Source organism: Musca vetustissima, unplaced genomic scaffold, assembly GCF_032173495.1.
Source record: "Musca vetustissima isolate MV318-11 ecotype Yass unplaced genomic scaffold, APGP_CSIRO_Mvet_v1 utg23914, whole genome shotgun sequence".
In the NCBI taxonomy this organism is placed as follows: Eukaryota; Metazoa; Arthropoda; class Insecta; order Diptera; family Muscidae; genus Musca; species Musca vetustissima.
In genome coordinates, this window is record NW_026872942.1 from 13,854 (window position 1) to 39,712 (window position 25,859).

Genomic DNA, 25,859 nt, shown 5'->3' on the forward strand with positions numbered 1-25,859 from the left:
ATGAATGACATAGTTTTTTCTAATCGAACCGCGAGATTCCCTAACTCTAAATTCAACGTGATCGCATTAAGAAACAAGATAATCCAAGAACTACCAAACCAAACAGCTGAACCTAGTTCCCATTGTTCCATTCTCGGAAAAAGTTCAAATGAACTAGTTTGTTCTAGTAAATAAATGTTTTGAGATCCGTTCTAAAAATAATCAGGAACGAGATTCCCCAACTCAAAATGGAACGATATCAGAAAAAGGAATACATTTTGGGTAGAAATAAGTATTTTTACCCAAAATAAAGAAATATATCGACAAAAAGACCTGAATACCTGAACGGACATGAGGAACTCGTCTCATATCAAATAATTAGTGATTGCTCTAGAATGAAGTAAACGTGTTTTTTTTTCATAAAAGAGGAGCTCAGTTGCAGCGGATAGATGTTCAAAATGCGTTTATGACCTTTACTCCTTTCTGCGTTGATCGACATCGTCAAATACGAAGTTGTTCTTCAAATAAAAATCCACCACAACCGATCGAAATATGTGACAGTGATTGCTACTCTTTCGTTACCTGTGATCATTTTTCGCGGTGATCGAACGAACTAGATCATTTTTTAAAAGTGAACTAGGTCGTTCACCTCGTTTAGTTGCTTTTGTCGTTCAAATGATTACTCAGTTCCATTTACATGGCAGGGCATTCCAATTAAGTTCTGGCAGTTCAACCAACCGTAAAAAATTATGACCTTTACAATATACAATGTTTTTCAGTGAGCAACGTCGTTCAGAGACGACTGAGTTTGGTAAACAAAATCGTTCTGTGAACGTCAATAATAACCAGTAAGGAAAGCAGTAAAGTCGGACGGGGCCGACTATATGATACCCTTCACCACTTTCGGTATATCCAACAGATGAAACCTAAAAGACGTCGAATTTTTAAAGGACCAGGGACAAAATTATGAAAATCTATTATAAGCGTATATATATATATATATATATTGGACGATATATATGGAGCTATATCTAAATCTGGACCGATTTTCACGAAACTAAACACATTCATTAATTCATTACGCAATGCCAATTTCGTGCAAATCGAAAGATATATAGAGACTTTGGTGCACCATTTACCTTAAATCGGACGAAACTATATATGGGAGCTATATCTAAATCTGAACCGATTTTCTCGAAACTTGGCACACATCATTCTGGACCTCAGTCAGTACTCTGTGCCAAATTTCATGCAAATCGAAAGATATACAGGGACTTTGGTGCCCCGTTTACCTTAAATCGGACGAAACTATATATGGGAGCTATATCTAAATCTGAACCGATTTTCTCGAAACTTGACACACATCATTCTGGACCTCAGTCAGTACTCTGTGCCAAATTTCATGCAAATCGAAAGATAAAGAGGGACTTTGGTGCCACATTTACCTTAAATCGGCCGAAACTATATATGGGAGCTATATCTAAATCTGAACCGATTTTCTCGAAACTTGGCACACATCATTCTGGACCTAATTCAGTACTCTGTGCCAAATTTCATGCAAATCGAAAGATACAGAGGGACTTTGGTGCCACATTTACCTTAAATCGGACGAAACTATATATGGGAGCTATATCTAAATCTGATCCGATTTTGAAATTTGGCACACATCATTTTAGACTTAATTCAGTACGCTGTACCAAATCGGATTATAAATGCGACCTGTACTTTGTTTACAATTTAACATCAACAGACGGACGGACAGACGGACGGACGGACATGCATAAATCGACTCAGAAAGTGATTCTATGCATATTCTCAAAACGAACCATGGGTCTATCTCGATTCCTTTTGCCTGTTACAAACATATGCACAAATACATAATACCCTGTACCACAGTGTGGTGAAGGGTATAAAAACTGAACTATGTCGTTCACTCGTTCAGTGGACTGACTCGTTCAATTGAACTAGGTCGTTCACGAAAGACACAAGATTTGCTGCTGATAATGCCACCTTTACACGATTCTTTACCTTCCATTTTATTTTGCTATTCATTGCATTCATCGCGTTCATCTAGATCTTTCCGTTTAATGTAACCATATTAATCAATTGCCGGTGTTTTTATTTCAAAAACTTTTTCTGTTTCCAAAGTATAAATAGCATATTCCTCATAATTGTAAACTGTCCAAAATCTTTGTTCTTTCCCACTCCTTTCTTTTCAGAATGCATATATGAACTTCTACACAAATGATTCATCTTTTCTTTACGTACTTTTCAAATTCCAGCATCCTTTTCCAAATGTTCCATTCCAATAAGGAAGTACTACATCTATTACAGGAAACTCCTTTCCATTTGTTTTCATTTTTCCTCAATTCATCTCAAAAGAAATAAAACAAATGCGTATTGACTGAACTTTTCATTGCATTGACACTGAATTCCGTACATGGTCAGTTCTTATCTTTTGTAGTAGCGGTTGCCAAAAAGAGAACAACTTTCGCACACTTATCCTGTAAAATTTTTACAAACACTTCATCTTTCGGTTCTTCAACAGCAACTACTCAAAATTCTTGCAACACTTTTTTCTTGTATATTACTTTACGCCCTTTTTTCCTTTTCGTGTTTTCTGTTGTGTTCTGTACCTTTTTATTGTTGTTGTCAAATTTGTTGGTGTACTTCTGGTTATTATTGGTCTGCTGCTGGTATTGAAGCCAGACGCCTAGACTGGATGGCAGCCAATTGTCTGAATGAAATGGTTTATGTTGTGGCATTTTAGCAGCTACTATGACATTATCATCGTCCACCATCACATCATCATCATCGCCGTCATTCCCATTATACTTACTATTTGTAGTTGTCATAGTGTTGTTTCCTTTTTCTCCCCCTAACGCAACAACTCCTCCTCCTTGCCCTCCCGTTCCTTAAGAAACAGCATCATTATTGTGGCTATTAAGCTCATTTGAAATTTTTATTTGTTTACCATTATGACTTGACATGGCGTCTCGCATGAGAGTGACTGACTGAGCGACTAGCTGCCTGACTACTCATATGATGCCGTTCATTAGTCATGGCCTCACTCACTCCCATAAAGAGTTTTTCCATTTTTAAAATTGAAAAAAAAATATTATTAATAACAAAGCCAAACGAAAACAGTATTGAAGTCATATTGTTGTAATGGCGAATATTCAAAAAGAGACGACATGCAAATGGCATTTTTTCATTAATCAGACGTCATTGGAAGTGCCTTCTATATATAGTCGGATTGAAATGCGTGCAAAGAATAAAGGAAAGGGAATAATTACGTTACTAGTTATTGGATTATATTATATTACATATCAGTTGATGCAATCTTACAAAGTGAGTTCAGTACCACGGTTCAGACCAATCTAAAGAACTTTATAAAAATACAAACTCCAATTTGGGAGGGAGTCCTAAAAAGCATTAACTTAGAGAATTTATTTACAAAATTTTATATAATTTTTTTTATATATGCTACAGTTTTATAATTAAATATTTTTATCTTTTCTTTACAGGTCTGTAAAATATCAATTTTCTTGGATATAAAATTGGTTTGTAATTTACACCTTAACCTTATATTTTTTAATATTTACTACACCTTTTTCAAATGTTATTCAAAACATTTCAATTGCAATTCGAGAATTTCATTTGTAATTCGAGAACTCAATTTGCAATTCATAACATTTCACTTGTAATTCGAGTATGTAATTGGTAATTCACAACATTTCATTTGTAATTTTAAACTTTTCATATGAAATTCAACAAATTTCATTTGTAATTTAAAAATGTTCATTTATAATTGTTATATTTCCATTTGAAATTTGTAGATTTTCATTTGAAATTCAAAGAAATCCGTTTAAAACTCAAAGTATTCAACTTGAAATTTATAATATTTCACTTGTAATTCAGAATATTTCAGTTGTAATTCGTAACAATTCATTTCAAATTCATACACATTCCTTGTGTGTTACCATTAATAATTTTCGAATTTAAAATTAAATGTTATGAAAAACAAATGAAATGTTATGTATTTCAAATGAAATGTTAAGAATTTCAAATGGAATTATTTAACTTTCAAATGGAATTTTATTAATATCAAATGGAATTTTATGAATTTCAAATGCAATACTTGGAATTTCAAATGGAAGTTTATGAATTTCAAATGGAATTCTATGAATTTCGAAATGAAATTCTCGAATTGCAACTGATATGTTATAAATTGCAAATGGAATTCTCGAATTACAAATTGTTTGTTGTGAATTACAAATGGAATTCTCGAATTACATTTGATATGTTTTGAATAACATGTGAAAAAGGTGTATATAAAATAAGGGAACATATTGGGCTGTCTGTACAAAAGCGCAATATTAATTCTGTACAATAATTTAGTAAAATTTGATGTAGATCCCTGTTTTGCGTCATTATTGGGCAACGGAGAAACACGACTCAAATCGAAATCAATGTTCTCACTAAATATTGTTTAGCAATCTCGTTGACTTAACGGGTACTACAAATTGGAACTAGTTCCTTTACTACAACATGGAACTGGTTACTTTTTGAGTGTTTCACTGAATGCATCCTTTAGCTCAATCATTTCTCTTAGTGCAGTCGTTCCCATTGCTCTTCATTTGAAAAGCAAAAATTAGTTCGATTCGTCATATGACTCTTTAAAATTGAAAGCCTTAAGTAGTTCGTGAACGAGTCAGCCCAATGAATAAATGAACGAAATAGTTCAATGTTTATTATTGTCTTTCACTGAACTCCGTTTCAATCCGTCGTTCGCATGACATTAAAATGGAATTTGGCGTATACAAACTAGTCTTCTGTCGAGTCAGTCCAGTGAAAAAGTGGACGACATAGTTCTATGTTTATTGTTGTCTTTTACTGAATGACATTGAACTTTATTTAACACTTATCAGTGTGGATCATGATCCTATAATATAGTTTTATATTAAAAGAAGATAAATGTTATGTCAAATTATTGACAACATTGACAGATAATCGGATAGTCAGCTGTCCTAAATGGAGCACCTATTTATTGTTCATTGGTGTGGTTCACTGAAACTCTAACGTTGGCCAACTGAAATGAGCAGCTTCAAACTCGTTGAACTAAAACAATTTCATTTAAATTCTGTAAAACTGAAAAAATAAATGCTTAATAGGATGAGCAATTGAAGGACATGCCCATTGGAGACAAATTTTATAGAATGTGTGGTAAATACTGCATTAATGTGTTATATACAGGATTAGTTAATAATCTGAACAAAATATATAAAAAATACTTTTAGTTGATCCTGATTTGCTTTTTTAACTTTATAAATTACATACATATCACAAATTTGTATATTTGGATTTAATTGCAATGCAAAGAGTGACCACATGAACGAGATACTATAACTGAACGAAGTGAACGACCTGGTTCACATAAAGAAATGATCTAGTTCTTTCGATTTCTGAACTGAATGAGATAGCCCAATAATAATATAGTTTCCATGGCCGTTTCTTCCTGGATGATTACTATATTTTAATCTTTACAGGCAAAATTTATTGAACTATTTTTGTTCAGAACTAACTGTGTGAACTAATCACTTATGTTAGACAATGAAAAAGCAGAATGAAATTTTGTTATCTGTGGTCCAAAATGTATATTTGTTCAAGAGTGATGGTTTTCCGAAACCGTGAAAGGTTTTACTGCGAGGAAGAAAGGAAAGGAAGAAAGCTCAATAAAAAGAGGTGAAATTTAACTAAAAATTCAAGTCTATCCCAATCTTGAAGAATCTGCGGATTATCCAATGCCTACTACATTCTAAACACGTTTTTTTCGAGAGATCAAACATAGGAGCAATTACGAAACGATTTTTTTTTTTTTTTTTTTGAATCGAAACACCTTTCTGGAGCCCCTTCAAAGTCTCGGTCGACATAGATTGATCAGGTTTACTGTGCGTTTTATTAGTGTTGAACAATTTTGTTCACGGAGCGGACCGACCTTTCTTCAATGGAACTAGATCCTCCTATTCCTTCGCTCCGTATAGTTCCGAAACATAATAAAATGCTAATTAAGAATGATGGAAATAGTAAACCGGTTGAATATAAGAAAGGAATAGTTCTTAGTACCATTAGTTCCGATTGTTCCATTCTTGAAATAAACTGGTTCATTCTGGAACGACTGAATTGCTGTTCTGAGTATAATTGCGGCTTTATGTATAAATCGATATGCGAGAAGATTTAATAGTACTATACTTATCTGTGCTAAGGTTCCCAGAGGTGTTACTACTGAGAATCTTACTGATTAATTCAACCAAGAAATTATTTATATATTTCTTTTTATGATTTTAATTATGTTCATTATAGTAATTTTTATAAGGTTCTACTTGATCAAGGATCCTTAATTTAGGTCCTTGTTATTATTATTATTTTTGTTTTTTGCGCCACTAATACCAATGGGGATCTAGTGTTAAATTGACTGAAATACGAATTTCGAAATACCTCAAGGGTCCTGACTTTAGCTCCTTGTATGCTAATTAAGAATGATGGAAATAGTAAACCGGTTGAATATAAGAAAGGAATAGTTCTTAGTACCATTAGTTCCGATTGTTCCATTCTTGAAATAAACTGGTTCATTCTGGAACGACTGAATTGCAGTTCTGAGTATAAATACGGCTTTATGTATAAATCGATATGCGAAAAGATTTAATAGTACTATACTTATCTGTGCTAAGGTTCCCAGAGGTGTTACTACTGAGAATCTTACTGATTAATTCAACCAAGAAATTATTTATATATTTCTTTTTATGATTTTAATTATTTTCATTGTAGCAATTTTTATAAGGTTCTACTTGATCAAGGATCCTTACTTTAGGTCCTTGTTATTATTATTATTTTTGCGCCACTAATACTAATGGGGCTCTAGTGTTGATTTGACTGCAATACGAATTTCGAAATACCTCAAGGTATAAAGTTCTTTTTGAACAAGGGTCCTGACTTTAGCTCCTTGTATTTTTATTGGGCGCCAATAAAACCAATGGTGCTCTAAAGTTAAATTGGCTGAAAAATGCGGACTTCGAAATACCTCAAATCGGGCCATACTGACATCTGACATATACCTCCAATGGTGGATATATAAGTCAAATATGTATTTATTATCGTGATATGCATATAAAGAACTTAAAACAACATGACAAAATATTGCAACATGATTTTGATATTAATAAATGTTACACACAATTGGGCGCCACATATTTTTGTTGAACACATTAATCCAATTTATTTTTATATTGTTTTTATGATTTTAATTATTTTTCAATTTTATTGTAGCCATTTTTATAAGATTCAAGTTGATCTAGGATGCCACTATTAGGTCATGGTATTTAACATTTCTTTCCCCTTTATACGAATTTCCTAGTAACACGAATTAAGAAAATCTTGTATTAAAGCACAAGAGAATGTTTTCATTATTTTAAAATATAATATATTTTACTTCTATTTAAATATATTTATATACTCCGTTTAACCACCTCCGTATAATTAATGAGTATATCTCCTACTGCTAGTTCCTTGAGGTCATTTATTCTTTTTTTATTAAAATAAAAAACTTTCCAACACTGGCAAATTTTTCCTTTGATTCATTAAACAAGGAAACAAGTTTCTCTCATATATTTTCATCCGGAGTTTTCAAAATTTCCTTTTTTTTCATGCCTTTGTTTCACTCTTTTCTTTTACTACAATTTTCTCCAAATGACATTCAAAGAAAATTCCACTCAATTCCCAACAGGAATACCATAGAAAAAAATACTCAAAATAACCAAGAAAATATCCCTTTAGAAATGTAATATCTAGAAAATCCTTTCTCTTGATGTTAGTGCCTCTCCCAGGAGCACAACAACAAACTACCACCTTCATTAAACAAAGCATGTTAGAAGTGTTGCCACTGGAGATTAATATTTCCCATTTCAACATTGCTATTTTATTAGGGAAATTTTGAACATTTTCCGACCAACTTTATTGTCGTAATGGCAACTCCTCTCTACACACAAGAAATGATGCACTGTTCTTCATGCTGGGACCACTCACTCCCGTAGTTACATGTTCTCCCATACAAAGTACATAAGGCATGCGTCGTCTCGGTACATTGTCAATGTCTGTCCCCAAAAACAATTCTTGTTCTTCTCTGTTGGTGTTTTTTCCACCGTTCAGATTCTTGTCATATTCCCTGTCATCGTACGGGGGAAGTTGTAAAGTTTTGTGTGCGCCGGCAATAACAGAGCACGAAAAAGAGAGAGTCACACAGGCTGCGAGTGGTGTTGTGTGGTTGTTGTGCGTTGCCTGTTCCGTTCAATGTTCAATGGGAATTCATAGAGTTTTAGTATTAAATAAACGTTCGGATGGTGCATAACGGTTTCGCCACAAATACCGGATACAATTTTTGTGTGTGTGCATGGAAATCACAAACCAACAACCCATTCGGTCATACTCGGTTGTATTGGCCATACTGAAATAAAATAGAAAATTTTTTTTTGAAATATTCAAAAATTGAAATTCTAAAAATAACCAAAGGAAAAAAGTTTTGAAGTAACGAGAAGCTAGAAAAGAAGTGGAAAACAAGAAAACAAAACAAAAAAATACATTCATATACTGAATATCCAAAGAAACGAAAAAAAAATGAAAATATTTGTTGAAAACCCAAAAATAAAAAAAGGAGTGGAATTTTGAAAAGATTCTTTTTGGCACTGAATTGAAAGCTAAATTTAAAGGAGAAAAGGAATTTCCGTTTAAAATAAATAAATATTTTAAATTATTTTGAAAAGTGAATAAAATAAAAGGAATATTTGAAATAATTTGAAAACTAAGTTATATGGAAAACGTGAACAATTAAAAAGAAATTGAATAATTGTTGTGAATATGTTTTGAATCATTGAAAAAAGTGGATAAATAATTGAAATAATCAAAATAAAAAATTGGAAATACTTCACCAAAGATGCTGATGCTTATAAAAAGTTCAAAATGTATGAATCCAAGTTTTTATGAAATTAATTAATTAAATTACCTAGAAGTTTATTCAAAAAATATGTTTCTGGGAACAGGAAATTAAAAATATGTTTAATAAAAGAAAATTTTTTAAAAAAATATTGTACCAATATAAAAACAAAAATATTTATATTTAAACTTACCACCATGAGAAAAATTTTAAAACTTCAGTTACAGATTGATTGAAGCCTTACCTGAGGAGACTTGGAATGTAATAGAAATTTGGCTAATATCACACACACAAAATTTGGACATATTTTGACAATGTATCAAAAATAATTCCCTAATACTGGAATCATCATCAAAGAGGAAATATTTCAATTTGAAAACAATTGGAAATATTTGAAAACTAATGGAAATAAACCCCATATAAATTAATGAAACTAGCGTTTATCTTTGTGTTTTTTATTGGGCGCCATTTAAATTAAGGAAATCTCAATGTTTATTTGGGAATTGAAACCATTTCGAATGAAAATAAATATATGAAACCATATACATGTATATGTAGTAATAATTAGAAATCATCATGTTGGGCGCCACTTAAATCGAGGGACACCTTATCTGAGGTGTTTTTGAATGTCATTCTTTAGTGTGGATATTTGAAATGGCAATGTATTTGAAATTTGTTGGTTCTCAAATAAACATTCCGATTGGAATAATATTTTAATCCAGAGTTTATTGTTGTGTGTGGAAAGTAGAAAAATATTGGCCCATGTTAAATCACAGAAATCCAAATGTTTAATTAGCAATTGGATTGAAGCCATTTAGAATAAAAAATATATATGCAACCATATTAATGTAGTTGTGTCAATAATTAGGAATATGCAATTCATTACACAAAGTTGGGCGCCACTTAAATCAAGGGAGTCATCATTGTATTTTGCAAATTTAATAGTAATAATTTTGGATTGCAAATATAAATAAAACAGAATACATTTATTCATGTCAAAAATTACAGATATAAAATTTGTTTATATAAATACGGACAAAAACTTAAAAAAAAACATAAATCAAAGAAGGCCAAATGTAAAATTGATCAGGACAAACAGTTCAAAATATTTAAAATTTTACATAAATATTTTCAGTGGAATATATCAATCTATATTCCTTACACCGAGTTGGGTGCCAACTTAATCAAAGGAGCCCGAATGACCCAAATGACCGATAAATACTAAATAAAACCTGCATTGAGACATTGTTATTGTTATTAATTTTATATATGTTGAGATAAGAAGTTGGGCGCCACTTAAAGTCAATCCATAAAATAATGCAATGGTAGTGCCACGATATGAGAGATGTCTATTATTTTCAATCTATACCACACATTTTAACATAAGGTATATATTTACTGATAGGCAGTATGTCCAATAGAAGATAAACCAATTGTTTAATTCGACCACAACCTTGAAAAATATAATATATCTTGTAACACAATTTAAAAAAAAAAATCTATATATCCTCAATATAGCCAAAACATGGGCGTTGGGTTCTTTCAAAAGCTTCCTATATTCACAGATCCCCTAAATTGTCGAGCTATATTGTCCGGAATATTTGACAGCACGAATGCAACTTAATCATTATATTTTTTTGTGAAAATACAGTATAGTAATATGACTAAATGTAGGATTGTTTCAGCTGATATTTGAAGGCTCAAAGTGCGACATTCAGCACTGGAAATTCGAGCACAGAATAATCCGATTATTGGATCCTAAAAGTCTTATTGAAAAATAAATAAAACCGAGTTTCCTTGTTTGTCGCCACATGTGAAGCATTTTGGACCATTATTAATATCCACGCACCAAATGGAAGTACCTATATACCGAGTTCCAGTAGTAACTTCAAGCTCTTACTACTCACTACTTTAGGCAAATAAAAAGTAGTTTGTAAAACTGAAAATTCCCCAATTCAGATGGAGATCTTCGAATCTATTTAGTCTGCAACATTCAAGCATAATACAACGGCGTTGAGCCTATAAATTAAGCTAATTATACGCTCGTATTGGCCTGATACCACTGATATTTCATCATTAGAGTTTCGTTAGGATTTCGGCGAAGAAGACTTTTAAGAAATTCTTCTTTTGAACAATTCATACCATTGGCTGCACAGTTGGGACTACATTTCTATGATTTTTCCAATTCACGATCTGTGCAGTCTGCTTGACCCTCTAATACCTCATCATTAGAGTTTCCTTAGGTTTCAGCGAAGAAGTCCTCCATACGAAGAAATCTTCCAAAAGAAGACTATTTTTCTCATGAAATGCACTGATGTGACTGCATTTGAATGTGTTCCCCAATTCGTATTGACCAGCCTTTTTCCGATGTTGATCCCACATCGTACGCTGTTTCTACACCCTCGGAGCCAGAGCCCACTAATAGGTTATCACTAGAGTTTTGCTAAGGTTTCAGCGATAGCTTTAGTAACTTTGTGGTCATACGAAGAAATCCTTCAAAATATCAGCAATTGAAAAATTTTAAACAAATCGATGGGCTGACAAATCCGAGCACTACTAATATTGCCTTCAAGTTTTTGGGCTCACTTCTGATGGTCTTTATAATCATCCTGGCGAAAAGGATACCTTGTTGACCTCTTATTATGCCATAGACTGAACCGTGGCGCGAACATCGTGATCTCTAAATCTAAATACAACGCTGTAGAAAAAAATCCCCAATACTGCTAGTCGCCACTGTAAGAAATTTGACTAGAAATCTCCTCATGACTCCAATAGAGCAGCATCTTCTTCACCACCCCATCATTTGAATGATTGAGATTTGGTCGGAACATCGTTAATGATGTTCAACTCTTCAAAAAACATCCGGACTATTATCTTATGGATAAAGATCTATCAGTACCAGTTTCTAATGCAAAATATCAAATTTAACTCCTCCCGTTAGAAATTTGTTCGAAGCTATTATCAATACCGATATTTCATGTGAAAATTGAATTGACAAATTTAGTTGATATCGATTAAGAATGGTTCCCTTAGATATATAAGTTATACTTTCCCAACCTTCTTGCCCATGTTGATAATTTTTCCTTTTTAATTTAAAAAATTAAAATATAAAATTGGAAATTAAATTGAAATCATTTCGAATAATAAATACACATGAAAACAATGTAAATATAGTTATGTCAATAATTAGAAATGTACAATTCTTTACGCCATGTTGGGCGCCACTTACATAATATAGGTTATAATAGGTTATACTTTCCCAATACCAAATGTGATGTTTGATACAACAACAAAAAATCCGTTGACTTATCCTCCTAAATAAATCAGAACCCTTCTGCTTTAAAATGCATTAAAAATAAAAATAATGTAATCCTTTCCCCGATAATATCTGGCATGTAAACAACTACCTTCTGCTGACATTTCTCAAAAATCTTTTTTTCTAAAGTCCTTTAATTTTGTTTTTGTATAAAATTTCAATGTCAACTACTGCTCTCTACTTCCACTAGCAACCATAACCAACCTTACCTTGTTCCTTAGTTTATGGTACAAAACAAAAAATTTTCTAATTAAATTGAATATAAAAAACACGTTCAGTCCTAGGACCGACTGTGTGTCTGTGTGTCCTGAGAGAGCAACCGTTTTCCAAAATAAATAACAACTCACCCTTTGTGGGCTTATTTTTATGGCAAAAAATAGGCTTTAAGCACATGATTTAGCTGGAACAACAAAAAAAAATCCCCTCTCCTGGTAAATAGGTATAACCACCACCATTTCATGGGACACGTTTTACAATAACCAGACGACAGCGAACGACAACGAAGACAACAATGTCACAATCAGAAAATACCAACAACCAACCCCACTGCCAATTGTTTTGTTTGAAATGGAATTTATTTTTTGTCACCCCATTCCTAACAAACAATCATCATCTCCTAAACGAAATGCGACACAAGCGAATCGAATAGGAAAAAATATTTTACAAATGCCAAGAAAACAAAAACATTAGTCACTGCTATTGTCGACCATGTAAGGCCATGTGACGTGGACTTTAGAAACTACCCCCTTTACATCCCCTAAATAAATTATCGACCGATACAAGAGGGGTCTGTCAGCAAACCAGCCATACATCTATCCATCCAGCTAGCCTTTGACAATTGCCAGGCAATGAACTTTGTAAAGAATTTCTTTTTTTTCTATTCTTCTAATTGGAAATCACTCATAATCTTTGGTATTTAGACCACCAAAAGATTTCCGCACCCCCCTTAATTTCCTCACACATGTTCGTACATAATATTTTTGAATAATGGGGTGATTTTTTCCGTGAACAATAATTCTTATTAGATGGGAAACATTTTAGGGGTTGTTTTTTTTATTTTCCAATTGGTTTGGATTATATTGAAGAGATGGTGGTCTTTCGGGGACCCTCTGAAATATCCACGAAGTATGTTTATTTAAGAGGGACTTAAAATTGGAGGCCAGATTTCAAATCTTTGACCCAAGTGATTTTTCTCATGGTGAATCATTCTAAAATCATTAACCTTAAATTCAAAATACAGTCGAAGTCGTTTATACCGACACTATTTATAACAACATATCGGTTATATCGAAAGTCCCGAGAAACTTTTTGCCTTTATTTTGATATCGTTTATAACTACATAACGCTTATAGACCGCTTTCGCCGGTCCCTTCAGCGTCGTTATGAGCGATTTCGACTGTATACATCTTCGTACTCAAAAAAAAAGAAACGAAGCCCATACACTTTTAAACTTGGCAAATTTATTAACCAAAATTAAATTTTCTTTTAATTTTAATTCAAAATGCTACGATTTCGTCCAATCAACACAAATTCAATAACATTTTTTAATTGAAGAGCAAAAAAAAACTAAAAAAACTTTAAAGTGTTGCAAGTACTCTGAGGCCACAGACAAACTAATAAATTTTCAAAAAGTCCTTCAAAACAAAAACAAATAAATAAACAATATTTGTTTATAAACATTTATGTGAAAATCCGAACAAAAACAATCATCAGTCTGGACGTGAACAACAAAAACAACAACAGCAATATTTTCAAATTGAAAATAATATCAAACGTTTGATAAAACAAAAAAACCCAAACCCAAACACCCACAACATCAATATCAAGAGCATGGAATTCAAATATTTTACCACCTGCACCATGAACAGCGTCCAAATTTATTCATCATGTATGTATATTTATTTGTGTATATTTACATATTTTCTTATTAAGTGGTAATTAAGTAAAAACCCCCATTTCTTAATTAACATAATAGCCGGCCAAAATGGGGTAGGAAATGAAAATTTAAGAAAATTATTTAAATTATTGCAATTATAATATTTGAAAAAAAGACAACTGATTGAAAATTTGGTTAAACACGTTCTTTCAAAAAGTAGAGAAAGGGGGAAGTATGCAGAGGAAATGAAAATTAGGGAAATTATTTTTACTGTTACAAGTTATATTACTTTAAATTGAATACGTGACCTCTGGGAGAAATTAGCTATAATAATGAAGCGATTATTCAAGTGAAAAAATTCCTCCCACGAACAAGATAATATGGATTAAGGATGTACTATTTAATTAGTATTTTTTATTGCGGGAAGGAGGAAATCAAAATTAAGAACTAATTTAAAATATTGGTATTAAAATATATTAAGTAAATTTTATGGAACTTGGATTTGAGTAGAAAATGGATATCTGAGTAGTGTTAATATTTTAAATTACGTGAGCTTAATTTGAATATATATTCTACATATTAAAGTTCATGCATGTTTAGGCTTAAAATAAGGGGCATGATTTACAATATTTAGACGGAAATATAGTGAAGTCATTATTGATTAGTTGGTTCAAAAAGGTAGATATTTAATATTATTCTGCATGAGGAGAGCTCCATCTATACGTTGTATTTTTTTAATCAAAAGAAAAAAAATAATACTTGGTGTATCGTAACAAATAAATAAACTTGGTTTATCATAAAATAAGTTGCACAAAAAATACATATTCCAGAACTTTATTTATCGGTTGATAACAATTCATATAAAAAAATAATTATTAATCGATTTTGCATTAGTCAGTAAAAGTCAAAAATCTATTTTGAACAGGTTCGACAAAATCGAAAGATCGAAAAGTCGACTTTTTGGTCAGAGGCAAAAATCGAAGAGTCTAAAAATTGACTTTTGCCCTCTTCTACGTATCCCTAGTTAATATTATTCACCATCTATACTTTGGTTTTTCAATAACTTTTAATAGTTTTAGCCTCAGTGCTGTCGTCCTTTTAGTTAACATTGCTCTGCATGAAAAGTGCTCCGTCTATACTACATGTTCTTCTTAACAATGTTTTCATATGCAGTGCATACTTTTGGGTATTAAAAGATTGTAATAAAAAATAATTATTTAAATCATTGCACGGAGCAAAATATCTGGACTTACGTTGCCGTAAATAAATGTACCTAATAATGCGTTTCCATTGTAACGGATTTATTGAATACAGTAGATCTACATTGTCAATTCCATTACACATATGTCAAATAAATCCTCATAGAGAAGGTTAACCCAGGGAATAAGTTCGAATGTATATGAAATGTAAGCCACGATAAATTGTCTATACATTTTTGAGTGAAGAGAGTTCCATCTACACTTCCAGTTTTTAATAATTTTTAGTAATTTTAGACATAGTAATGGTAGAGACATTATCATGTGACATACAGCGAGGATATTTGGTTTAATATACCCATTGATCCAGGTTATCGTGTACATTTGATATTGCTCTTCCTAAAAGAGTTCCATCAATACTAAACTTTTAGTTTAAGTAATATTTGCATTCACAAGGTATACTTTTGGGCATTAAAAGAAGAAAAAATATGATTATTCAAGTAGCATTCGAGGAAATTTAGTTTAAAATACCCATTGGTCCAGGTTATTGTATATAATTGATATTACTCTGCATATCTACACATAACTTTTATTTTTGAAATATTTTCATTCACAAGGTATACTTTTTGGCATTAAAAAAGTTTATAATAATTCAAATGGAATCTTATGAAAAATATCTGCGGGATACCTACATTCCTTGTCTAATTAAAAATGATCATTCGTAGACCTATATATACATATATATATATACTTGTAGTGTTGGCCCTTGTGATGGTGAAAATATCGAAAATGTCGCCCTGCGAGGAAGTTTGCTGAAAAATACACACTGATTTCATTAATTATCATATGTATGTGGTTTCAGATCATTGTATATACTAGATACTACTCTTTATAAATTTTGCTTTAACAGCTCCATCTATACATAATTTTTTTTAAGTAATGTTTTTATTCGCGTTGCATACTTTTGGGCATTTGAAGATGCCCATTTGGACAGATGCGTATTTGGACAGTCATTGACAGATTTGAAAATTATAATTAATATTGATGAATTTTAATTAATATACGTACCTAAGAGCTCCATACTTAATTTTCTTCAAAGTAATATTTTGATTCGTAGTGCATACCTTCCGGCATTAAAAGAATATATAAACATAGCTATTTAAATCATTGCAATGGGCAATATCTGAAGAATGCTTATATCATTAATAAATAGTTTAAAAACTATCATTATTATCGATAAATTATACTTTTTTGTTATAAAGAGAGCTCCATCTGCACTTCGTTTTAGTGAAGTCATCAAAAGTGGCATTTTGCGAGGAAATTTGCAGGATTTAGGAAACATTTGTTTGGGTGTTAAATTTTAAATTAAAGAAAGGCTTTGAAGTGGTCTCTTGTTATAAGAGCGAAGAGCGACATCTGCTAATTTCGAACGTTTTTATGTAGCAGTTTTTTGTGATAATAATGTACTATATTTCCTTGGGAATTATCTAAACAAACAAAAATAAGCTCTCCGCAACCTTAAATGTGTTCTTGACATAAAAAAGTTCGATAATTGGTCACTAACAAATCAACAATCAGCTGAAAGTGAGATCTTTGCAAGGTTCTGTGTCTAGTTAACGTCTTTAAAATAGCTTTATGCGGTAACAGCGCCATCTGTATTTCGATTTGTGCATTGCTCTTTATTTGCATTTTTAACCATAATTGTATGCTTTAGGCATTGCATAAATAACTGCCTTGAAAGGGGAAAATCCAATTCGAATCCGTAAATACAAAATTCAAAATAAATAGCTCAACATTTTTCTGAAAATATTCCCGAAACCAAGAATTGTGATCTTACAATCGTTTTCTTTCTTCTTAATTGAAAATAGTTCGTTATTTTGTTTATCTGTTAATTATGGTGAACAATATAGCCATTTATAATATAAAATATTGTAAGTGGCTAATAAATTCCAAGATAACTAACCAAGGCTGAAGTATGGATCTGAATCATAGGATATTTGAAATTGCTCTGTATGAAATCAGCGCCATCTGTGCTTCATTTTTTGCATTACCGTGGATTTATTTTTATTTATTTCTTAATATCAAATCAGTTCCGTGGTTACTGACAAAACTATAAAATTTCTGAACACGATTGAACCATAGATTCTGAGTCAGGATAAAGTTCTATGGACGAAATCAATTCCATCTGTATCTCAATTTTTACATTATTCCATTAAAGAGCATTATCATGGCCATTAATTATATTTTCCGATTTCACACAATTTTTCTAATGTCTGCATTCTTTCTATACAATAGTATTTTGAGGCATATGCAATTAACTCTAAACATATTCTAAGAAAATACAGCACAATTATCATAGTCTCCAAAATCGTCAAATGCCCTTAAATTTTGAAGAAAAATAAGTTTCCTGTGAAAGCATTTTCAAAATTCACTTTATTATTTTCGTGATATCGTGTCAGATAAATTATGAAAATGTTGATGGAAAATATTTGTGTGAGAACTTACACAGCGCCATCTGTACTTCAACTCAGTTTTATTTTTAGCTTTGTTTTTATGTGCAATGCCTACTTTTCGGCACTAAAATTTAATCAAATGACTGATTTCGAATTCGAGTGTGATTTCTCATCGTACTCTACACCTTTCTATGAAATCTAGGTTTATAAAATTACAGATCTATCCATGGCTGAACAAACCCCACTAGACCCCTGTAAATAACTACTATAAAATATAATCTAAAATAATTTTCCACAATAACTTACAAATGTTTATGACCTGGCTACAAATATAAATAACAACCCACGTAAAATTATTTTACATCTCAATCTGCCATTCATATGCATATCAAAATTCCAATTATTAGGTATTATATCAATTCCACACTTTTCTTCTTCCTTTTTTTCTGCTGTATTACATGTTATATGTACAGATGTACATTTCAAACCTATCCACACATCGGCGAAAAAAATCTCAAAACCTTTCACATTTCAATGTCAATTTGTTCGTTCACAGTTTCGTATTACATTTACATGATTTTCTCATTGTCGTCTTCTTTGCTACCAGCAAGATTCCAAACTCTCATATAGGATTTTTTGCTTCAACATTTTTTTCCGCACATAATGCGGTTGACATATAACAAAATTGCATGCAACATTGTTGCAGCATATTATGTCAATGTTGAAGCCGACAATATTGAATATTACAGAGCAAAAAATGTGAATTGTAGAGAGAAGCGTAGAAAATAAGAAAATACAATCTTGACAACACCAATAAGTGTCAATATTTGACGTCTGTTTGCTGAGAGATTGTGATAGTTTTGGATGGGGGTATTGAGCTAACGAAAATAGTAATTTTGTAAGGATTTCGAAATGTTATATGGAGAAAATTGAGTAGTTCGTTTGGTGGCTTTATGAGGATTTGAAGGAAATTTTGAAAAAAAATATATTATTGTGGATTTAAGAATATTAGTAGTTCTTAGTTACTTAGCTAGGTGGGGAAGTCAGAACTTATCACACTTGTAATAATGCAGCTTTTTGACAAAAGAAATATTTTTGAATTTTTCAACAGATAATTGAAAATTGTAACAGAAAATCGAAATTCAAATACGAAAAATCGGTATTGTGATTTCTTTTATGAGTAAAAATCTAATTTTAGAGGTCTCATTACAAAAATGAGACGAAAGTCGACCTACGTCTCACTATCTTGTAGTAAATCGAATGTCGATTGTAATTTTCCTTAATATTGCAATTGAAAATTCTTATTAAATTCCTTTCCTTGATCTTCATCCTTCTTCCCATTTAATTTTTTTTAAACAGTGTATCCAGTTCTGATAAGAAAATCGTTTGCAATTGAAGTTGTCACAAAACTTAGTATCCGCTTGCATACAAAATACAAGTATTTTATTATTCTAAAGCAAAAGTTTTATTTGTTACATGTTGTTACTCGCTACCTTGTCGGAACTTATTGGATATAAAGTTTAGGTCTCCCCTTAATTTGTCACAGTTCATTGATCTTAAAAGTTTTCCCTTTTCTACGAAAAAAAGTGAAGGATTTTTCAAGAAGTTTGCTCTTTATTTTTTTTCTAGAACAAAGCAAACACAGTGGGGGTAAAGTGAAAAATATGGAAAGAAATTTAAACAAAAAAGGATTTTGGAAGAAGTGACTGTGTTTTTTTTTAAATAGTGTAAAAAAAGTGTTCTAACTCTGAAATTACCTATAATTTTATTTAGATCATGGAATCTCAGATCATTTCCCGAGTTGTTGTGAAGATATTTGGTCTAATATACTGAAATGTTCGGTTATGCGTCTGGACATTGACCAGAAAATATTCACATTTTTAGCGGTAACTGAAGCACTCAGAACTTTGATTATTAGAGTTATCGATACCCGCATTTATAGATCCCTACTTAGTCAACAGCTGATGAGCAAATTTATCAGCTGTTTTTCAGCTATGTTTTCATGTTTACATTAAGGGATATTAATTATTTATTAATAATATTATTAATTATTAATTCATACCAAAATATCAATATAATTATTTTCGAGCCATGTATCAGTGGATTCTGAAATAAATATTTTTAAAAATTTATTTAATTTATTTAAATAATTTTATAAGTACAGTGTATTAAAAATTTTTATAAATTTGTTTAGCGGTAGTCAGAGCCTTTCGATATTTACGTTGTGTCAAACTATTGTAGTATACTAGAATGTTATTGATACACGCATCTATAGATCCCTAATTAGTCATATTGGACATCAGCTGTTTAAAAGATAATTTATCAGCTGTTATTTCACATATGATTTGTTGTTTACCTTTGAGATTATTAGTTCAGAAGAAAATGACAATTATTTCAAATCTATATATCCGATGATAACTATATTTCAAATTTAAAATTTTCTAAAAAAATGTATGTACAGTGTTCAAGCCTTGATTAGAAAATCTGGACATTTTTTAGCAGTCGTTAAAACCCATAGGACTTTTCGATGTTTATGAGTATTATAGTAAGTTGTGTCGAACTATTGTTATGTAATCGAAGATTATCGATACACGAATCTATATATCCATACTCAGAGTTGGCATTAGCTGTTTAACAGATTAATTAGCAGCTGTTATTTTACGTATAATTTACATTTACATTTTTAGCGTTAATGAGTATTTAAATAAGTTGTATCGAACTATTGTAGTGTAATCGAATGTTATCGATACATGTATCTATAGATCCGTACATAGTCAGAATGGGCATCAGCTGTTTAGCAGATAATTGATCAGCTGTCATTTCACGTATGATTTGTTGTTTATATTTTGGAAATTAAAACACTTTGAAACTATGCCTTCTAAACCGACGGGATTTGTAAATCGAGAAACTAAATCCTAGCTGATTGAACTAGTATTAAATTGACATACACTTGACAATCAGCTGATATTTGTTTACGTATTTCATTGTTTATCGGAGCCATAAGCGTGTGTTTTTAAATAATAATTTCGGAAGGGTTGAGAAGGGAGAATATTAGTTGAAGGGTTAATAACAATTTTTAATTAATATATTTTAGAAGACTGAGAGAGCTACAATAATGGATTTTATAAAACATTTTTTTTAGACCCAAAACCATAAACATATTATTTGAAGGATTATCAAAGCATAAAGATTTTTTTTTTTTGGAAGAGCTATAAACTATAAACATGGATTTTTAAATAATGTTTTGAATTTTTGCATTTTTAAATAATATAAGGACTATCAGCGTGGATTTTAAAAGAATACTTTCTGAAGGGCTATTATCGAAACATAATTGAAAGGTTATCAGACCTATAAGTGTGAATTTCTTAAGAATACATTCTGAAGGGGTTTAAAAGACATAGTAGATTTAAAAGAATAGTAGATTTTTTAAAAGAATATTTTTAAGGGCTATCAAAGCTATAAACGTGGATTTTTAAATGAATATTTTGAAGAGTCATCAATGCTTTAAGCGTGGATTTATAAATAGCAATTTTTGAGGGACTATCCGAGATATAAACGTGCATTAAAAAAATCTTGAGGGACTGTCGGAGGTATAAGCGAGGATTTTTAAAATAATATTTTAAGGTATTCTCTGAGCTATAAGCGTAGATTTTTAAAATAATATTTTTGAGGGACTATCAGAGCTATAAGTGTAGATTTTTAAATGAATATTTTTGAGAGCTATATACGTAAATTACTTTTGAATATTTTTGAGAGCTATAAGCGTAGATTATTTTTGAGAGCTATAAGCGTATATGATTTTTGAATATTTTTGAGAGCTATAAGCGTAGATTATTTTTCAATATTTTTGAAGGTCTATTATAGCTTTAAGCGTAATTTGTAAAAGAATGTTTTTGAAGGTCTATTAGAGCTTTAAGCGTAGATTTTTAAAAAATGTTTTTGAAGGTCTATTAGAGCTTTAAGCGTAGATTTTTAAAAGAATGTTTTTTAAGGTCTATTAGAGCTTTAAGCGTAGATTTTAAAAAGAATGTCTTTGAAGGTCTATTAGAGCTTTAAGCGTAGATTTTTAAAAGAATGTTTTTGAAGGTCTATTAGAGCTTTAAGCGTAGATTTTTGAAAGAATGTTTTTGAAGGTCTATTAGAGCTTTAAGCGTAGATTTTTAAAATAATGTTTTTGAAGGTCTATTAGAGCTTTAAGCGTAGATTGTAAAAGAATGTTTTTGAAGGTCTATTAGAGCTTTAGGCGTAGATTTTTAAAAGAATGTTTTTGAAGGTCTATTAGAGCTTTAGGCGTAGATTTTTAAAAGAATGTTTTTGAAGGTCTATTACAGCTTTAAGCGTAGATTTTTAAAAGAATGTTTTTGAAGATCTATTACAGCTTTAAGCCTAGATTTTTAAAAGAATGTTTTTGAAGATCTATTACAGCTTTAAGCCTAGATTTTTAAAAGAATGTTTTTGAAGATCTATTAGAGCTAAAAGCGAATTTTTCAGAATAAAGAATGTTTTTGAAGATCTATTAGAGCTAAAAGCGAATTTTTCAGAATAAAGAATATTTTTGAAGGGCTGTCAGAGCTATAAGCGTGGAATTTTTAAAAATACATTCTGAAGAGTTTTTAAAGAATATTTGTTAAATATTATTAGAGCTATAAGACAGTTTTTTTAATATATTCTGAAGAGGTTTTAAAGAATTTTTTAAGGGTTATCAGATCTATAAACGTGGAATTTTTAAAAATACATTCTGAAGGGTATTTAAAGAACATTTTTAAGTGTTATCAGGGCTATAAGCGAGGATTTTTAGGGGATATCAATGCTATAAGGAGGGATTTTTTAAAAATATTTTTTCGTAGGCCTATTTGAGGTAGAAGCATGATTTTTTCGGGGGGCTATTAGAAGCAGAAGCGAGGATTTTTGAAGAATATTTTTTGATTGACTACTACAGCTCAATGTTTGAAAAGCATAGATTAAAAAATATGTTTTAAAAGAATGTTTTTTGAAAGATAGTCGTGGATTTTAAAGGACATGTTTTGAAGGATTGTCAGTTCCATAATCAAGGATTTAAAAATAATATTTTTTTTAATTATTTGCATTATTTTCTTACGAATTATTCCTCCACAGTACAAATTTTCATTCACAATTCATTTAAGTGGCTCGGCTCCTTCAAAAATTGTATCCCATTGTTATTGTTGCAATGCATTTCTGCTCTACCACCTCTCATATTTTGTTTTTTTTGTGACATAAAACAATGTCATATTGTTTTAACATTAAGGGTCTGTTATTTGTCAAGAAGAAGAAGAAGCTCGCACACCCAATATAACATGAGGAACTTCAGGACAACGTTCATTTGACACTTTAAATGTAACAGGCAAAGCAAAAGAAATCAGATTGTTTTAGCATACAACAACACCGAGAAATAGAGGTTTCTTAGGAGGAGTGAGGATAATGGGTTTATATTTCAAAACTCCCTACCGTTGTCGTGTAAATGTTTTACTTTGAAACTGTCTACCAAAACGACACCATTTTCGAAGAAAAAAGAAACGAAACATTTTAAAAACTCTTCTGTTATGAATGGGGTGAAAGATTCCAAGTGTCGCCCATGTAAAATCACAGAAAGACAGCAAAAAATAAAATAAAGAGGAGAGGAAGAGGCAAGTCAAGGCAAAGTTATGACAAAATGTGCATTCAAGTGTAAATTAAACATGACGCGACTCCAAATAGCACTTTAGTTATAAGCAGGGTCGCGGCTCCTGTTTGCCTACTAACGAGAAGAGGCTACAACAGCAGCAGTATAAAAGTAATACAGTAATATTGCAAAGCATTTACTTGAAGTTATATATTTGTATATATGTATGTATATAATATAGTTACCATAAGAATATATTTATGAGGGCAGAATAACAATTTCAGGACATTTGGAATAAAACAGAACTTGGGCAATATTTAAGGAAAAATTATCAGAGCTACAAGCGAGGACTTTTAATGACTTTTTTGTTTTCAAGGACTATCAGAACTATAGACAAGAAGTTTAAAATAATATTTTCGGAGGGGTTGTCGAAGCTATACGTGTGGGAATAATGGAATATTTTTCAAGGGTTATCAGTTCTACAAACGATTATTTTTTTTATAGAATATTGTTTGAAGGCCTATCAGAGCTCCATTGCAGCTTGCCGGAAATTTCAAAAATAATTTCCTTTCCTCAAAAAAGTGAGAGGCTCCATTGCAGCTTGTCGGATCTCCCATGAAGATCTCATAAACTATTTTAAATTATTTAATTTTCAAGTTAAACTCACTACTCCCCTTACGATTTTTCAACTTTACACCATTAACTGTATGCAATCCTATGACTTCTTGTATCTTTTCATACCCCTCCTCCCCCTTTTCCCTGACGTAAACATTTAATGAAACAAAGTTTCCGGTTTCACTACTGCATTGTTACATTAACCATTCCTTGATTTTATGAATGAACGACCAAGCGACGGAACGGAGTCATTAAATGGATCCATGACTCTGTAAGCTACTCATAGTAAAGCAAAACACAACTAAAGAGAGCGTAATAATAAGTATAAGCGGCTTTAAAAACAAAAAGTTATTAAAATTAATACGGCTCCGCTTTATGCTACTCAACCTCTTCCCCTACCCACACACACACAAACCCCATTTCCTTTCATCGCTTAAGCTTAAGTTCAATGCCAAAAACGTTATGATATTACCCGGGTAACCGCACATATTTGTATACATGACTGTCGGTATGTTTGTCTGCCAAGGGAACTAACGAACAATGACTCTTGTTGTCAGTTCGAAACGCACACACAAACACCCACAACTTCTTTCACTGGCCGCCATGTGACCTCCTACACTGTCTCTCTGGCATTAATAATTTTTCGGTTTTCTTTTTTTTAATATTATGAAGTTTTAAATTTCTTTGGACGTACATACATTCATACTAAAAAGAAATGGGGAAGAGGGGGGTTCCTCTTCAATGGCTGCACTTCATAATCCTAAAAAAAGAAGAAACGTGCTTTATTCTTTAACATCGCCAATTAAGCATAACGAGAATGAGTTTTTTAGAGTGTCTCCGAATTTTGTTCTTAACTCATTGCTCGTAAGTTTTAATTATTTGATTTGTTTTGAGGGTCTTCATGGGATGACATGATTTTTTTACTTAACGAGAATGAAAATTAATGTTTTAAGCATAGAGGTAATTTCTTTCTTTAGAGATCTGAAAGTGATTTCTTCATGTGATCTATAAAATATATAAACTTCAAAGTATATCAATGATTCGGGGCTTCTATCCAAGAAGAGGGCCCTCGATATTATCTGGACGATGAATTCTTATCAGATGACAAAATGGTCAGAACTATAAACGCTGATTTTTTTAAAGACTATTTTTGTATACCAGAGCAATAAGCGTGAATTTGTAAAGAATATTTTTTTCATATCTGTGAGACCATTAAACATGAATTTTTTGAAAAATATTTTTCTAAGATCTACAAGACCAATAAACGTGGATTTTTAAAGAATATTTTTTTAAGATCTACCAGATACCAGATGAATATTATTTTAAGATCTCCGTGATCAATAAGCGGGGATTTTAAAGAATATTTTTTGAAGATCTTTAAGATCCCATAATTTATATTTTTTAATAATATTTTTAAAGATTTTCCAGACCAAAAAGCGGGGATTTTTAAAGAATATTTTTGAAAATATCCCAGCTTGGATTTTTAAAGAATATTTTTTGAAGATCTACTACATCAATAAGCGCGAATTATTAAGAAACATTTTTGAAGATCTATCAAAGCAAAAAACATGGCTTTTAAACGATTCTATAAGGAAGCTTCGACCTTTAGATGTCATTGAGGTGATGGCTAATTAAAATGTGAAACCCTTATTGCTTATTCTGATTGAAATGTTTGTCTTTACTCAACTCTCGGACTTTTCATTTTTTCAACATGAATCTCCTTCCCATTTTTCGGGCATGCTTTTGTTAAAATCACGCCAGAAAATCGTACAAGTTCGGTATGGCCTCCCTATAAATATGCCTCATTATTCGATATTT

The 25,859-nt window shown here is 31.3% G+C and overlaps 1 protein-coding gene across 1 annotated transcript in view; it reads left to right on the forward strand.

Annotated features, from left to right (window-relative positions):
* Nucleotides 1-14,104: 14,104 nt before the first annotated feature.
* LOC133321508 (uncharacterized protein CG43867) overlaps nucleotides 14,105-25,859 on the forward strand; it is a 62,041-nt gene continuing 50,286 nt past the window's right edge. The window contains exon 1 of the mRNA XM_061530595.1: nucleotides 14,105-14,169. The gene's annotated coding sequence lies outside the window, so the exon portion shown is untranslated. The remainder of the gene's footprint in view (nucleotides 14,170-25,859) is intronic.